Consider the following 16,893-nt stretch of genomic DNA (forward strand, 5'->3'; position numbering starts at 1 on the left):
GCCAGAGGCCCATCCCTCCCTCCCTCCCTACCTTGCGCATGCCGCCGCTACTGCTACTGCTCCTGCGCCTCGCCACGCCAGAGGTCCGTCCCTCCCTCCCTTGTGCGTGCCGCCGCTACTGCTACTGCTCCTCGCCGCGCCAGAGGTCCCTCGCTCCCTCACGCCGCCACCGCTACTGCTACTGTTCCTCGCCATGCCATTTTTGTTACAGGCAAGCTCTGACCGATGTGCTGCCCGCGCATGCGTGGTAGAGTTGCTCTCTACTGCGCATTTGCGGCACGTCGGTCAAGCTTCATTTATCTAGTAGATGATTAGATTTTTGGATTAATAACTGTTTTAAAGTAAACTGTGGTAATTTAAAATTAACAGATTAGCATATTTTGCATGTAATTAACTCATTTAATATTTTAATGTTAGTCCACATTAATGGTAATGTGGACTAGTGCACTAAAGGGAGTTAATGCCTATAAACACTTGCATTACTTTAACACACATTCCTGAATAGACTCCTGAGTATTTATAACTAATTTGCACCAAATGCAAGTTTTGCAACATTTATTTTCCAAGAGGTCATTATGATTTCAGTTGTTACACAGCCTCATCTTACTCTGACCAATGCGCCTCCCCCCAGTAGATGTCTCCTCGGACCTCTGTTCCAAGCTATTCACGTCAGATCCTCATTACAGAGCCTGTGGTGCAGCCTCCTCACCATTGGGAGTCCTCAGAATGCCTGTCCTCTAGCTTTGCCAAATTCCTCCTCCCTGCCTGCACCACATCCAAGCCTCAGCCTTACATAACCCTGTCCATTCCCTGCTTCAATGCCTTTGCATCAACTCTGTCTTGGTTCCATGCCCTAGACCCTGATGCCTTGTGGCTTCTGGGCATTCTGAATGTTGCCTTGTCCTGCTTTGCTTTGTGGTCTAAAGGCCTTCTTGTTCCTTGCTGTGCCTTGTGACCAACCTAGGCCATCCCCTAACTTCTGGCCTATCTAGGCCTTGCCTTGCTTTGTGGCCTATCTAGGCCCCCTCCTTGCCTTGACCCCAAGGGCCTTAAGTTGCCTAGCCCCAACAGGCTTCCTGTATCGCTGCCTTCAGGTCTTTATGTTCATTGTTCCTTTACTTGCCGTCTCCTGTCTTGTTTCCGACCAGTCCTTGACAACACTAAGTTCAAATTCCAGTCCTTGCTTGTACTCAAGCCTCAGTTCCAGTCCTTGCCTGTTCCAGCCCTGCAAGCCAGTCTGGCCTTGCCTTTTCCAGCCCAGCACTCCAGTCCAGCCTTGTTCTGCTCTGCTGTCCAGCCTGCCTTATCTAGTCCTTAACTACACTCAGTACCAGCTCCTGCCCTTATCTAGCACGTACCAACATGTACTGGTGCCACAGCAAATCCCTACAGGCTCCCAGATCCCCAAAGCTCAACCAGCAGGGAAGGGGGCTGTCTTAGTGGAAGATTGGCCCAAATCTTATCCTGAAATCTCATAGTACTCCCTGGATGGTGGTCCCAGAGTTCGGACCAGCTGGTCTTAACAGATGTTCTGTCACTGTAATTGTCTTTCCCTTTTGTCTCTCTTACTGTTCCTGCATTCCTTTACCCCTTCCTTCGTTCCCTCTTGCCGTCCCCTCTCACTCTCTTTCCTAGCTCCTTAGCATCTTATCATTGCCTCTGTGTACCATAAGAGGCCCAAGCTTAAGTCAGAGCTGTAGTCTTGGGCTGCCTGGCTGCTGCCAAAAAGTCCTCATCTCCTGCTGATATGGAGTACAATCCTCAGCTCTTGCCTTGGGGATGAAGAACCAGGCCAAAAATGGAAGAAAAATTATTTAAAGGTGCAAAGAGATGTACAAGCTCAGCTCCCCTAGGCAGTTTGTTTCCGGCAGTAATGATTTCATGGGAAATATGACATCAGTTGCTAAAGTGCATTAAAATCATCAAATTGATGTCTGATATTAGAATGCACATTAACAGTGCAGTTAATGGATGATGCAATAAAAGTTAGGTTTTTGCATTTTGTAATGTGTCTGCAATGACACTGTTAAAATAAAAATAATAATTAGATTTTTGCATTAACAGTTTTAACGTAAATTGTGAAAATTTAAAATTAACTGAGTAGCATATTTTGCATCTCATTAACTCACTGAAATATTTTGGTGTTAGCCCACATTAGTGGTAATGTGGATTAGTGCACTAAGGGGCAATAATGCATATAAACACTTGCATTACGTTAACGCTCATTACTGCATAGACTTTTGAAGTATTTACAACTAAATTACCTACGACCTGTTGACGAGTTACTATTATTATTATCTATGTAATATTTAATTTAATCTATTATTAATATCTATATGTTATAGGTTATATGCTAAATGCTATATGTTATACGTTATATGTTAAGAAACGCTGTTCCATGTAACGCCATTTGTGCGAAAGTTTTGTTATATGTAAACCGACCTGATTCGATACTTGTATTGAGAATGTCGGTATATAAAAATCCAAAATAAATAATAAATAAATAAATAAATTGCACAAATACTAGTATTGGAACATTTTGTTTCCAAGAGGTTCTGCCACTGTAATTGTCCTTCCTTTTCATCTCTCTTTCTGTTCCTGGGTTGCTTTGCTCCTTTCTTTCTTCCCTCCCCCTGGCCTTCCCCTCTTTCTCTCTTTCCTATCTCCCTTTGCCTCTATCATTGCCTCTAGAGCACCATAAGAGGCCGAAGCTGAAGTCAGAACTGTAGTCTTGGGCTGCCTGGGTGCTGCCAAAAAATCCTCATCTTCTGCTGATAGGGACAACGGTCACTGCTGCACCTCTAGCAGCCTGGAAGCTTCTTATGGTCGTGTAGTGCTTTATTGTTCAGTGATCAAGGAAGTCCAGAAAATATTATTAAAATATCAAAATGGCAGGAAGTCTTACCCAGAGGAGTCAGTACTTCTCTTGTCTGTGGTTTCTCTGTTAGATACAGAAAATTGTAGATTGCATTACATATAATCTCTATATTGGCTTTTAAACAGATTAAAAATAATACCGATTTGTGTTTGAAAATTGTTATTATTGTAGCAAATCCTGATGTTCAGTTAAATATAGAAGTATTTTATTAACCGCTAAACTGTGATTGTACTGTATGATAGATATCAAATGAAATACTTGGAGGATGGTAATGAAAGCCATTTCCATGGTTATAACTCTGGGGCCATTTGAATATTGCCCTTCCTCTCCATGTGTAAAAATGCATTCTTGTGTATGTCAACAATATGTATACTTTTACTAACAGATTCCTGTAGGCATTCCTGGGCAGAGTTAGGTCCGGAGTTGAATTTACGAGCATAGTTTTGGATATTCAAAATTCTCTGCATTATTTTGCCATAAAAACAAAACAAAACATATAAAAAGCAGGCAGAAATGGTGCCTGTATGTTTGAGGGGAGCAATAGTCAACATAAATGTAACCAGACAGCTTTGCTTTAATTATTATAGCAAACACCAAGGGTAGAAATATCTATGGGGTTTACCAGATCCATGAGTGGTCTGAATATTTACCCCAAAGGGCACATAATCAAACTACCTGCAGTCTGGAAATCCCCACAAGTGATTTTTACATGCATAGTTTGTTGTAATAATCAGGCCCGGTGCCACCGGGTGTGTAAACTGTGCAATTGCACAGGTGACACAACCAGTGGGCAATGTCAGGAGAAGGGAGAGGCCTGTGGTGACGCCAGTGGACCCAATCCTACTGGCAGTAGAAGAAGCAGGAGGACTGTGGTGCTGCTGGTGGACCCGATTCCACTGGTGGCAGAAGAAGCAGGAGACTCATGGTACTTCTGGTAGACTTGATCCCACCGGCAGTGAAAAGCAGGAGTCCAGAGCAGAAGAGGAAGACCGTACAACAACTCCTCCTCTTGTGCTGTCCCCACGGTATCCAATACTCACAGTGCTAGCACTTCCTGTATTCTCATCTCTTGATGCATGAGATGAGAATACAGGAATTGCTAGCACTATGAGTGCTGAATTACCTCAGGGCCACAACATGAAGAGGAGCTGCTGAATGACTGCTTTCCCCAACGAAGAAGGGCAGCAACAGCAGCGGAAGAGAAATGACCCATGGACCCTGACTGCCTGGTATGCATGTGTGTGTGAGTGAATGGGAGGCTGCCCATGATTAGATGTGTGTGAATGGGAGGTTGCCTGTGATAGGGATGTGTGTGTGTGTGTGTGTGTGTGTGTGAATGGCAGGCTGCCTAGGATGAGTGGGTATATGAATGGGTGGCTGCCTGGGATGAGTGGGTGTGTGAATGGGAGACTACCTGGGATGGATGGGGGTATGAATGGGAGCCTGACTGTTTGCATATGTGTATGCATGTGTGAATGGGAGCCTGCCTAGGATGGGTGTGTATGTGAATGGGAGCCTGACTGGAATGGATGGAGTGTGCATGTGTAGGTGTGTGCACGCACATGTACATGTAGGCATGGGAACCTTCCTGGGATGGGCAGGGAGTGTGGAGTGTGTGTGTGGGAGAATGGGAGTCTGCCTGGGATTTGGGTGGATGTTACTGGGAGCTTGTCTTGGGGGGGGGGGGGGAGAGAGAGAATGGGAGGCTGCCTGACTTGTGTGAGAATGGGAGCTGCCTGGATTTTGTATGTGTGTGTGTGTGTGTTTGTGTGTGTGTGTGTGTGTGTGTATGAGTGTGTGAATGTGTGTGAGAGAGAGAGAAAGAATATTGGTTCTTACCTGCTAATTTTCGTTCCTGTAATACCACGGATCAGTCCAGGCAGTGGGTTAAGCCTCCTGTCCAGCAGATGGAGCCAGAGAAAAACTGAAAGGGCATCCCATATAAGGAGTGTGTTCACCCTGCGCCCTTCAGTATAAACATTAACAAAGCAGATAACCAAACTGGGAAATGAACCCGATGAAGGTCAAGCAAGTAACTGATCCAAAAAGAATAACACAATGCAAAAACTAGAAACAGTGCAAAAAAACAGCTCTTGTCTAAAAGACATAAATGTCCAGTGTCTTAAGGTCCTTCTTATATAATAGTTCTGTCAGGAAAAAGCATTCTCCACTAGAGATGTGAATCGGAACCGGAATCGGTTCTGATTCCGGTTCCGATTCACATCGTGTTTTTTTTTTTCGTCCGGCCCGGTCGCGGTTTTGTTTATCGGCTGCGCCCGAGCCGATAAACAAAAAACCCACCCGACCCTTTAAAACTAATCCCTTAGCTTTCCCCACCCTCCCAACCCCCCAAAAAACTTTTTACAGGTACCTGGTGGCCAGTGGGGGTCCCGGGAGCGATCTCCCGCTCTCGGGCCATCGGCTGCCACTAATAAAAATGGTGCCGATGGCCTTTGCCCTTACCAAGTGACGATGATTGGTATTAGTGGAAGCCATAGAGTCCAGTACTTGAAGGTAGTGCCAGGCCGTGGGCAATAAGAAAGAGATTAGATGCTGGATCTGTTTCATGAGCTTGAGTGCCCGGACCTCGGATAAGAAAACCTTGGACACCCAAGTGTTGAAACGAGTTCCCAGGAATTCCAGGACCTGGGAGGGCCAAGGTTGCTCTTGGAGTAATTAAGAATTCACACGAGGGATGTGAGGACTGACACTACATGACAGACTGCTGCCACACAGAGCTGCTTTGACTTCGCCCGGATGAGCCAGTCGTCTAGGTAGGGATGGACTAATATTCCCTCCCGCTGAAGGAAGGCTGCGACCACCACCATCACCTTGGTGAATGTACGAGGAGCGGTGGCGAGACCGAACGGGAGAGCCTGAAACTGGAAGTGCCTGCCCAGAATGTGGAAGCAAAGAAACTTCTGGTGTTCCTTGCAAATTGGAATGTGTAGATAAACCTCCATGAGGTCGAGGGATGCCAGAAACTCTCCGGAGCGAACCGCCGCTATGACCACCCTCAGGGTCTTCATTCGAAAATGAGAAACCCTGAGGGCCCGGTTGACTCTCTTGAGGTCCAGGATTGGACAGAAGGTGCAGTCCTTTTTGGGAACGATGAAGTAGATGGAATACTGGCCGGATCCCTGTTCTTTTCTGGGATCAGGGAGCTCCGATCTCCAGGAGCTTGTCGAGAGTCTGACACACCGCTGGTCGCTTTTGACTGCCGCATTGCGAGATCAGGTGTCGGTCGGGAAGCTCCCGAGCAAATTCTAATGCATAACCTTTTTTGATCACATTGAGGACCCACTGATCCGTAGTAATTTTGGCCCATTCCTCGAGAAAAAGGGACAGATGTCCACCTAAGGCGCGAACAGAGAAGGGGCTGGGCGCGACTCATTGCGAGGACTTTGTGGCGGATCTGGGAGGGTTGCCATCTCTGAAAGGTCAATGCCCCTGAAAGTAATGAGACCATGCCTGCGACCTGGTGGAGGAATTCCGCTGAAAAGACCCTCAGGGTTTATTGTAGCTACACTGACCCCTGAAACGGGAGCACAAAGGAAAAAAGGATTTTGACTGTTTAGGACTATCCTCAGGCAGCTTATGAACCTTGTTGTCCCCCAAGGACTTAATAAGCTGTTCCAGGTCCTCTCCAAAAAGCAACTTGCCCTTAAAAAGAAGAGTGCCCAATTGTGACTTAGAGGAGGAGTCCGCCACCCAGTTACGCAGCCAAAAGAGATGCCTGGCGGAAACCGCGGAGACCATAGCCCTGGCCTGCACTTGGAGGAGATCATAAAGGGCATCAGCTCCATACGCACTCGTGCCTTCAAGTTGCTCTGCTTGTTCGGCCTCAGCAGCTGGGAAGTCCTGGGTGCCGAGCAATTATTGAACCTACCTGAGGCTTGCCCGGTGCATGAGACTGCTAAAGACCGTCGCCCGGACTCCTAAGGCCAACACCTCAAAGATCCTTTTGAGATGAAGTTCCAACTTGCAATCTTGAAGATCCTTTAAGGCCCTCACCCCCACCATCGGGATAGTGGTGCGCTTGGTGACAGTGGACACCGAAGTGTCAACCTTGGGGACCTTTAACATATCTAGGGCCTGATCCAGCAGGGGATATAGTTTATCCATTGCCCTGCCCACATGGAGGCCAGACTTGGGGGATTCCCATTCCTGGAGCAGGAGCTGCATGAGCATAGGGTGAAAAAGAAAAGTATGAGGAGGAGCTCAAAGGCCAGCTAAGACCGGGTCCACGGTCCGAGAAGTAGAAGTACTGGCAGGGTTCTCTGAGGGAACCTCAATCCCAATTTCATCCAGAACAAAAGAAATGAGTGGATCAAGTTCTTCCCGGTTAAACAATCTTAGGACCCGTGATCATCTCCCTCCACAGGCGGATTACTTAGCGACAGATCCGGGTCGTCATCCTGATCTGGCAGTGGAGCGGGCTGAGGAGTTTCAAGTGGGTCCGGACCACAGGCACAGTCCTAACCCTGGTCACACCCTGTGAGTCTGGATCACCGCCAATCAAACGAGGGATTTTTGTTGCAGGGGGGCCGAGGAGGGATCCCCCAGTTCCTCCAAGCTGGCCAAAAAGGATCTGTGCAACAGGAGCACAAACTCTGAGGAAAACCCGGGGAGTGCTCTGCCATGCAAGGGGGGGGGGAGGGGCCCCTTGGGGGGGGGGGTGTTCAGGAGCAGGAGAGGCCATAGGATTTAAATTAGGCAGAGAATGGGTAAAATCCGGCTGCCCTCCACCCTGAGGCTCTAAGTCTGCAGTGAGGTCTGTGCACAAAATGGCCAACGTTCCCACGGATTTTTTTGAAGAGGATAGCTCGGACACCCGCTTGCCAACCCGACCTCGGGTCATCGATTTAAAAGGTGCCACAGAGAGTCCCTCCCCTCCGGGCAAGCAGACTGAGCAAAGGCCGTCGCGGGAGAGCCACAAAGCAGGCTCCCCGCAGGCCAGGCAAAGCATTGATCTCGGCATCAGGATCGTGAGAAAAAAACAGCTGGTGTTGCCTGTACAGAAGCGTGAGAGCCAGCGAAGAATGTGAGCTGCTTCTTTCCCTGCTGGTCGGCAAAGTGCCATAACGAATAGCCTTTTCCACCTCAAAATTAAACCTGAACTGAATCAGTCATTTTGCTTTTTTTTTTTTTTTTCCCAAGAATTACTTAACAGGCTTTATTGAGCCCTGACGCAGCAGAGGAATGCCAGACTTCTCTGCAATAGGACCGAGGCATGCACATCTCAGGGGTCACCACAGGAAAAGGAGGGGGAGTGACTGGACCACCAGTATCACCCCTAGGCAGGGAAGGCCACCGGGAAAAAGGAGCCCTAGGCTGAAGTAATCAAGGGGAAAATCCCCCCTAGGGCTCCACAAGAGCTAGGAGACAAAAACTGCCTCCTGTGAGAAAAGATATACTGTTCAACTTTTTTTTTTTTTAATAGAAAATACTTGCTTGGCCCAGGAAATGTTGAAGAAAAGAATTCTTTGAAGAGAAGAAATAGAAGATTCACTAAAGAGAGGGAACCGCAAGTTCATCTGACCACATCTGCTGGAACCAGAGAAATATTGAGGGGTGCAGGGTGAGCACATTCCTTAAATGGGATGCCCTTTCAGTTTTTCTCTGGCTCCATCTGCTGGACAGGAGGTTAACCCACTGTCTGGACTGAACCGCATATGTACAGGGAATGGGTGCTGCAGGTGAATTCCAACCTGGCAGCAGCTGAAATGTAGACGAGGGTGCTGATGCTGCTGGTAGATCCCAAACAAAGAAAAGATGGAGAGACCTGTGAGTTTGTCTGAGAGGGAAAATATGTGTGTATGAATTTGTGTGTATGTATATAAGAAAGAGAGGAGAAAGTTTACGCATCCCTCTTCCACTAATCCATGACAATCTCAGGGTGACTGGAAATCAGAGCGTGAATTTTTAAAATCCTTTTTAGTTTTATTTTTCAGTTGTTATCTAATGTGTCTGCTGTTTTGAAATATTTTATGATGTTTGGGACATTTAAAAAATCTTGAATATGAGTTTTTTAATTATTTGATCTTTTATTCAGCTTTTTTTGAAATATTATTAGTATATTTTTAGTATCACAATCATGTATTTATTGTATTTCTTGATTTTATTGTTTGATGTTTGAAGAATGGTGATAGTTCTGTTTTTCATTGTTGCACTGCATACAGAGTCTGGCTTCTTGCGGTTTCCACTTCACTTTTTCTCTGCGTGTTTGTATTTCTACTTTACGGTTGCTCTATTCTGTATTTGGTGAGGATTGGTTTATGCTTTGCATGTGTGACTGAGGTGAGGCATTTTCCAAATAGAAAGTGTATTAGTGTATTCCAGCTTTCAAAGGGTCAAGCCCACACCCAACAGACATCACAATAGGTCTGATACCATATGGGGAAGGGGGGGATGGTATCAGTTTTTTAGGTTTGTATCAATGAAAGGATAAGGGCATTTTTTTTGGTGAGCCCAGGACAGAGAATGAATGAACTGGGCGGGAGGTGGGTGCAGCACAGTAATTGCTCACACAGGGCAGCAAATAATCTAGCAATAAACCCTGGCAATAATCAATGTGAAATTGTGCAGGTATTTTTGCTTTGATTATCACCCTCTAAAAATGCCCTCACAAATTTTCTCTTGCTTTTTGTCTGGTACTTTCGTAAGGCAGAATAACATATGGAGTTTTGAATATCCAAAAGTACCTGCATAGTTTCTTCCTCTGACCTAATGCTGCCCAAGGAATGTCTGTAATGAATCTCATGTACAAGTACATGCCATGTTGACAGTGGGAACCCAGGACACTGCTGACAAGAGGAGGTAGGAGAAGAAGGGCCTGATTCTGGAAGGGAGAGAATAGTGGCTTCTCCGCCCGGCCCAGGAAGAGGGGCAGGGCAGTGGGATCTGCTGCTGCTGCTACTGCTTCTGCTGAGCATTGTTTGGAGGCAGGGGGAACAGGTCTGTGATGGGGACAGGGGAGGGTGGAAAGAATGGGTCAGGGGGCAGGGTTAGTTGCTTGTTGCTTGGCAGAGTGAAGAGATAGAGGTGGGTTTAGGAGTAGGGGGAATTGATGCTGCGAATGGAGGAAAGAGATGTACAGGGCAGAAGGGCCTAGTGCTGGGAAGGGGGGAGGGGAAAGAGTGGTTTTGGGGTCATGAAAACTGATGCTGGGCAGGGGAGAAAGGGTTTCAGGATTAGGGGGAACTGGTGAAGGGCAGAATACACACAAAGTTGTGCCATGGATTTAGTGCACCTGAATTTTAATCGTGCTGTAATCCCAAATTTCCCTGCACATGAAGAGAAATGGGAAAGAAAGAAAGGTCGGGGTGGCCCTGCGGAGCAGACGGAATCCGTGGAGTCTTGGCAGGAGGGGGGCCCATGTTGAAGCTACCGGGAGCCTCAAGGCCCTGCAAATATGCACTGTGCATAAGCAGGATGAATTTCGGAGAAAATCGCGGTATAGTCGGGAGGGACCCCGAGGGTGGGACCTCCGTGGATCCCGAGTCCGTCGGTCCCTCCTCTGGATCAAGATTCGGTGGAGAAAGCTCCCCCTCATCCTCATCTGGCCGCGCTGAGAAAGAATCCCCAGCGCGCTGGAGATCCAAGATGGCCTCCCTTCCCGCCAAAGGCAGCGAAGTGGCCGGCCCGCGCCGCCCGGGCCGCTGCGAAAGGAAGGAGAACTTGCTGAGGGGCTGTGAGGTGCCTTCCCCCCTGGGGAGACACCTTGCACAGATCCTCTCTCTAGAAATCCCCGACCCCGGCTCGCCGCAGGCCGCACACCGGGACGGCCGCGGCATCTGGATCGCCGGGGGAGGAGTGGAAAGGCCACGGGGGCCGGCGCTGCCCGCTCGAAAACCGCCCCGAAGGCACAGGGGAAACGACCCTCCCTGCAGCAGCGACGCCGGGGAATGCACGTCCAGGGGCCGTGGGGCGGAGGAAGCTGAGGTGGAGAGGATGGCACCACCGGCTTCCACGAGGCACCCGCTCACAAGTCAACCTAGACACGAGGGAAATAAGAAAACAAACAAACAACTTACCCCCCGGATAGGTAGGAAGCGAAAAGGAGAGAGAAAACTAGAGGAGGCAAACAGCCTAGCAGAAAGCAACAAACCACGCCTCCCCAAAAATTGTCAATTTTTTTTTTTTTTTTGTCAAACTTTAAAACTTGATTCAAGACGCTCCCAAGAGGAAAACAGAAAAGAAGCAGAAGTACTAAAAACCCTGCTACTCTGGGGGAACAACCGGTTCCCCTACTCGCATCTGCCGGAGTCAGAAGAATACTGAGCTCCTGCAGAGGGAGTACTGGCCTATATGGTGAGTCCCGCGAAGTTTGTTCTGACTCCATCTGCTGGATGTGGGACATAACCCACCGTCTGGACTGATCAAATGTTTATATTGTTTTTGATTTTTCATTTCAATTAAAGAAAACTAAACCAAAAGAAGAGAAAACAAATCCAAAATGAAAATGCAAAAAGAAAATCAAATGAAATTTTAAAAAAATAAAAATAATCATTACTTTAAACAGGTGCAGAGGCACATCATTGCACATATTTGTCTGCTTGTGCCTGTTCCTGCTTGTTTGTTCCTGTCTCCTTGTTCCTGTGTGCCAGCCTGCCTTGATCCTGGTTCGTCTCATCGATTCTGTCTTCAGCCGCCTGCCTTGACCCTGGTTCATCTCATCAATTCTGTCTTCAGCCGCCTGCCTTGACCCTGGTTCGTCTCATCGATTCTGTCTTCAGCCGCCTGCCTTGATCCTGGTCCGTCTTCTCGACTCCGCCTCTTGCTGTCCCCTCCGACTCCGGTCCGTTCCTGGTTCCCTGCTGTCGCCGCTCAGCTAAGTCCCAGCGGTCCGGGTCCCTACGGGCTCCTCCTGGGGGCCCTCGGGCTTCCAGGGTGAAGTCACCTAAGTCCTAGCGACTCGGGCTCCAACAGCTCCTCTGGGGGAGTCTCGAGTTTCCAGGTGAAGTCTCATCGTTGGCTCATCAGTCTGCCTCCCGTCCGCCTCCCAGGCGTCCGGCCCAAGGATCCACCTCCGGAGTCCAACAGTTTGCAAGGCCATGGATCCGGCAGACCTCACCGGCCTGCAGGCCATCCCCGGACTTGCTCAGCACCTGGTGCAGCAACAGCAGGTATTGGATTCACTGGCTGCCACCGTGGAACGGTTGGCTCCTCGCATGGATGCCGAACCTCTCGCACCAGCTCCTGCACCCGCACCGATGGTAACAATTCACGCTCCCACTCAGCTTCCGGCTCCATCACGTTTCGCCGGGGATTCCAAGGCTTGTCGCGGGTTCTTGAACCAATGCTTTGTACGATTCGCTTTGTTGCCCAATCAGTTCCCATCAGATGCCGTCAAGGTGGCCTACATCTTTTCGCTGCTAGACGGTCGGGCACTGAATTGGAAATCCCCTATGTGGGAGAAGAATGACCCTGCCCTGAGTGACTTGAACAGGTTCGTGGAGGATTTCAAATCGGCTTTTGACGAGCCTTCACGCCAGACCTCGGCGACCTCAGAGTTACTCCAGCTGCAGCAGGGAACGCGGACCCTAGCCGATTATGCATTGGAGTTCAGCACGCTTGCCCTAGAGGTTAGTTGGCGGGATGATTCCCTCCGAGGAGTTTTCCTGGAGGGTTTGGCAGCTAGGATTAAGGATGAGCTGGCTGCTCGCGACCTTCCGGAGGACCTAAACTCCCTCATCGAGGTGGCAGGGCACATTGATCGACGCCTTCAACAAAGAGCAAAAGAGGGGCGTCCTCCCCGACGAATGGCTCCTCTGTCTTCGGTCCTCTCCAGACCATCGAATCCGGGGTCACGTAGCACCAGTAATCCTGCTGAGACCTCCATGGAAGAGCCCATGCAACTGGGAAGATCCTCGTTGTCGCCTGAGGAGAAGCAACGCCGTCGCGATCTGAGGCTATGCCTTTACTGCGGTGGTAAAGGTCATTTCCTCTCTCAGTGCAAGGAACGGGCGGAAAACTCCCGCGCCTAGGAGTAAGAGAGGAGTGTCCCCTAGGCTGTCTTAACGCAGCTCCTCAATGTACAGTACCTGTAACTTTGAGATACCCACGTGGTTCCTTCAAGACGCAAGCCCTCATCGATTCTGGGGCTGGAGGGAACTTCATCACGAAGGATCTGGTGCAACAGCTTCAGCTCTCCATGCAACGTCGGGAACCACCCTTACGGGTCACCTCAATCCAGGGTACACCACTGTCAGGCAGCATTTCTACCATTACCTCGCCACTCACCGAACAGACTGGCTTGCTTCATACCGAGAAGATTTCGTTCCTGATTTTGGAGAAGTCCATACACCCAGTGGTCCTCGGGTTACCCTGGCTACAGCAACATTCCCCCGAGATCCGGTGGGACGACTTACAAATCACCCGATGGAGTCCCAAATGCTTCCGCTCCTGCATCCAGCCCAAGAGGGGGCAACAAATTCCACTGGCACATACCGGACCTCTACTGCCATTCCCGTATGCAGATTTCGCCGATGTATTTTCTAAAGAAAAGGCGGAACTTTTACCACCACATCGCCCCTTTGACTGTGCAATTGAACTGCTTCCCGGTTCCAGTCCGCCTCGGGGAAGAGTGAATCCCTTGTCTCAACCCGAGACTCGGGCCATGTCGGACTACATCACCGAGAACCTCGCCAAGGGTTTCATCCATCCCTCGAAGTCTCCCGCAGGGGCAGGCTTCTTTTTTGTCGCCAAAAAGGACGGGTCCTTGAGGCCGTGTATAGATTATCGCGGACTCAATGCCATTACTAGGAAGAATCCCAGCAAAGTGTCCGCCATCAGGAAATGGCCCCAGCCAGTGGGCCTGAAAGCTTTGCAATGCTTTTTAGGATTTGCAAATTTCTACCGGCACCTCATTCCTCAGTATTCCCGGTTGGTGGCACCACTAACCACTCTGACCAGGAAGGGCGCGGACGCTCGAGTATGGCCTACCGAGGCTTGTAAAGCCTTTGAGGACTTAAGGGAGGCCTTCCTCCGGGACACCTGTTTACGACATCCGGACCCGACACGGCCCTTCTTCGTGGAGGTGGACGCCTCCAACATAGCCGTTGGGGCGGTCCTGTCTCAGAACTCTAGTTCCGGACATCTACTACCTTGCTCCTACTTTTCCAAGAAGTTTACCCCAGCCGAAGGCAACTACGGAATAGGAGACAAGGAGTTGCTTGCGATAAAATTAGCTTTTGAGGAGTGGAGACAATGGCTGGAGGGGTCTCTTCATCCTGTTACAGTCTACACAGACCATAAAAATTTGGAATTTCTGAATCAAGCCCAACGACTTAATCCCAGACAAGCGCGTTGGTCGCTTTTCTTTAGCCGGTTCGACTTCATCCTCAAGTATCGCCCAGCCTCAAAGAACGTCCGGGCAGATGCCCTGTCTCGTTACGACATACAGGAGGAAAAAGAAGACTCGCCTCAATACATCATTGATCCCGCCAAGATCCAAGTAGCCAGCACCACCGTGTCCTCTCTTGGGAGAGTGGTTGTTCCTCGCAGAGATCGCAAGAGGGTCCTCGGATGGGCTCATGACTCCCTCTCCGGGGGCCACGCCGGCAGAGAGAGGACGCTCGACCTTTTAAACCGCTATTACTGGTGGCCAAGGTGTGGCAGGATGTACGCCTGTACGTAGATTCATGTCCAGTCTGTGCTAGACAGAAGCCTCTTTGCGGCCGACCTTGGGGCCTCTTACAGCCACTACACATACCCACCGAACCATAAACTCACATCGCCACAGATTTTGTGGTGGACCTACCGCCATCTGAGGGCAATTATTTTATTTTATTTTTTTTTATTTAACAGCTTTTAATATACCGGTGTTCGTGCAAGCACATCACGCCAGTTTACAATAAACTTGAGAAGGAGGAAATTACAAAAAACAGGGAGTGGGGGAATGGAGCAGGAGCGAAAAAGGGGGGGGGGGAGGGGGGGAGAGAGGTAAAGGAGGAAAGACAGCAGTTGAGAAAGGTACAAGGAACGTATCAGTATTTACAAAAAAGGTTGCTTAACATGGTGGATTATATTGATAACTTATGATATGGGTCACAGTGGATCGCTTCTCAAAAATGGTTCATCTGGTACCCCTGCCCAAGCTTCCTTCGGCACCTGAACAGGAGCTCCTGTTCACGCAACACATCTTCTGGGCCCACGGCCTCCCGCAAAGCATAGTATCCGACAGGGGTCCCCAGTTCACCGCTCGATTCTGGCTCGCCCTCTGCAAGAAGTTCGGAGTACAAAATTGGGGGAAGGGAAGCTGCCAGTCGGGGAGCAAGTGAAGGAGAAGGGAGGAGGGACTCGCCCCCCCCTGAGGTGCCGACCGGACTGCTGTGAGAGTGAAATCTGAAGCAGGCAAAACCTGACTGTCTTTACCTGCATCCAGCTGCTATGGAGAAGGGAGGAGGGAATCGCCCCCCCCCCCCTGAGGTGCCGACCGGACTGCTGTGAGAGTGAAAACTGAAGCAGGCAAAGCCTGATTGTTTTTACCTGCATCCAGCTGCTACGGGAGAGATCGTGCAGGCAAGCCAAAGCCCAGCTGAGTGACGTCAGCTGAGGACCCCTTCTGACTACAAAGTCGGCGGAAGGGCGGTGCCCCACTGCCGCCGGCGCGTTGCCTAAGCCACACACGCTGAAGGGGCGCGCGGCTTGGACCAGCTTAGACCGGAATAGGCCGGAGGCCGGCAAATCTCTTTGCAGTGTTATCTTCATGGGGAAAAAATGGAAGGCGAGAGTTATTACTACCTCCTCACCAGTGCAACTACAACACACAGGCCCTATGGACCAACACGTTTTAAGGGTGTTGGAAACTCCAAGAGAGGACAGTGTGGGAGATATGTTCTTAATCTCCCTCAGTCCTGGCGAAGGACATACTCCACCACCACAACCGAAGGTGTTAACATCTCCTGGAACATCATGTGAACTGGTAGGACTAACCCAGGAAGGTACAGTTGTAGATAGTCAGTCTGTACCTCACCGGGATTGAAGTGTTATTGCTTCTAGTAGTAATGTTATGTTATTAAAACCTCCAATTCACATAGAGAGTAATATTAGTCCCGTGATTGTACCGGATAATGTTACTATGGTGGATCTTGGTTGGATGATATCTAAACTTGATAATAATGTGATTAAAATGAATGAATCGTTGGTGGCAGCTATTAATATTAATAGGGGTTTAATCAATGAACAAGAAAAAAAGGTGGTTAAACATGAAAAAGATATAACAACTATGATGAATAAGATCCAATTAATCCAGAACTCCGAGAATGTTTTTATAAAGGATAGTCTTATGATGCATAAGGAGGTTGAATATGTAGAAAATTTATTTAGATCTAGGAACATGAGAATATTAAATTTCCCGATTACTCGCTTATTAACTCCATGGGAGATGTTTAAGACATTTTTGAAGGAAATATTGCAATATCAAGATGAAGAAATACCTAAAGTCTCAAAAATTTATTATTTGGAAAAAAAACCAGCTAGTAATACTGGTTTTCAGAAGGAAAATGGAGAGCTTCCATCTTCTCCAGGAGTTTCGACCTTCTTGGAAGAATCATTAGATATTATAAATAAAAGGGCTACCCTTTTTATAGCTTTTGTAGCGGAGCAAGATAAGGAAAATCTATTCAAAAGGTTCTTTAGATCTAAAAATTTCCTATTCTGCGGCCATAAGCTGCAGATGTTTCCTGATGTGGCTAGGGCCACACAACTTAGAAGAAAATATTTTCTATCTTTGAAAGCACGCGTACTAGCAATAGGCGCAACCTTTTTTCTGAAGTTCCCCTGTTTATGCTGTTTTAATTATAAAGGGAAGAGATTTGGATTTTTGGACCCTACATATTTAGAAACCTTTTTGATAGATACAATTCAAGTGGAAGTATCAGGAGAGCATGTTCAGTAAAAAAAATATACCTCCCTCCTCTTTAAATAATGTTTACTTGTATGATTAAAATTAAGAAAAAATTTGCTTCTTTCTTAGTTAAAGTTGATGAATATTTTGGTAATTTCTATTT

General features: G+C 48.4%; 1 protein-coding gene across 1 annotated transcript in view; it reads right to left on the reverse strand.

Moving 5' to 3' along the window:
• LOC115082229 (integumentary mucin B.1-like) overlaps positions 1-16,893 on the reverse strand; it is a gene marked incomplete at its 3' end in the record, with an annotated part of 116,868 nt that overhangs the window by 41,232 nt on the left and 58,743 nt on the right. Inside the window, 1 exon segment of the mRNA XM_029586485.1 lies at positions 2,906-2,941.

Source organism: Rhinatrema bivittatum, unplaced genomic scaffold, assembly GCF_901001135.1.
Source record: "Rhinatrema bivittatum unplaced genomic scaffold, aRhiBiv1.1, whole genome shotgun sequence".
Lineage (NCBI taxonomy): Eukaryota > Metazoa > Chordata > Amphibia > Gymnophiona > Rhinatrematidae > Rhinatrema > Rhinatrema bivittatum.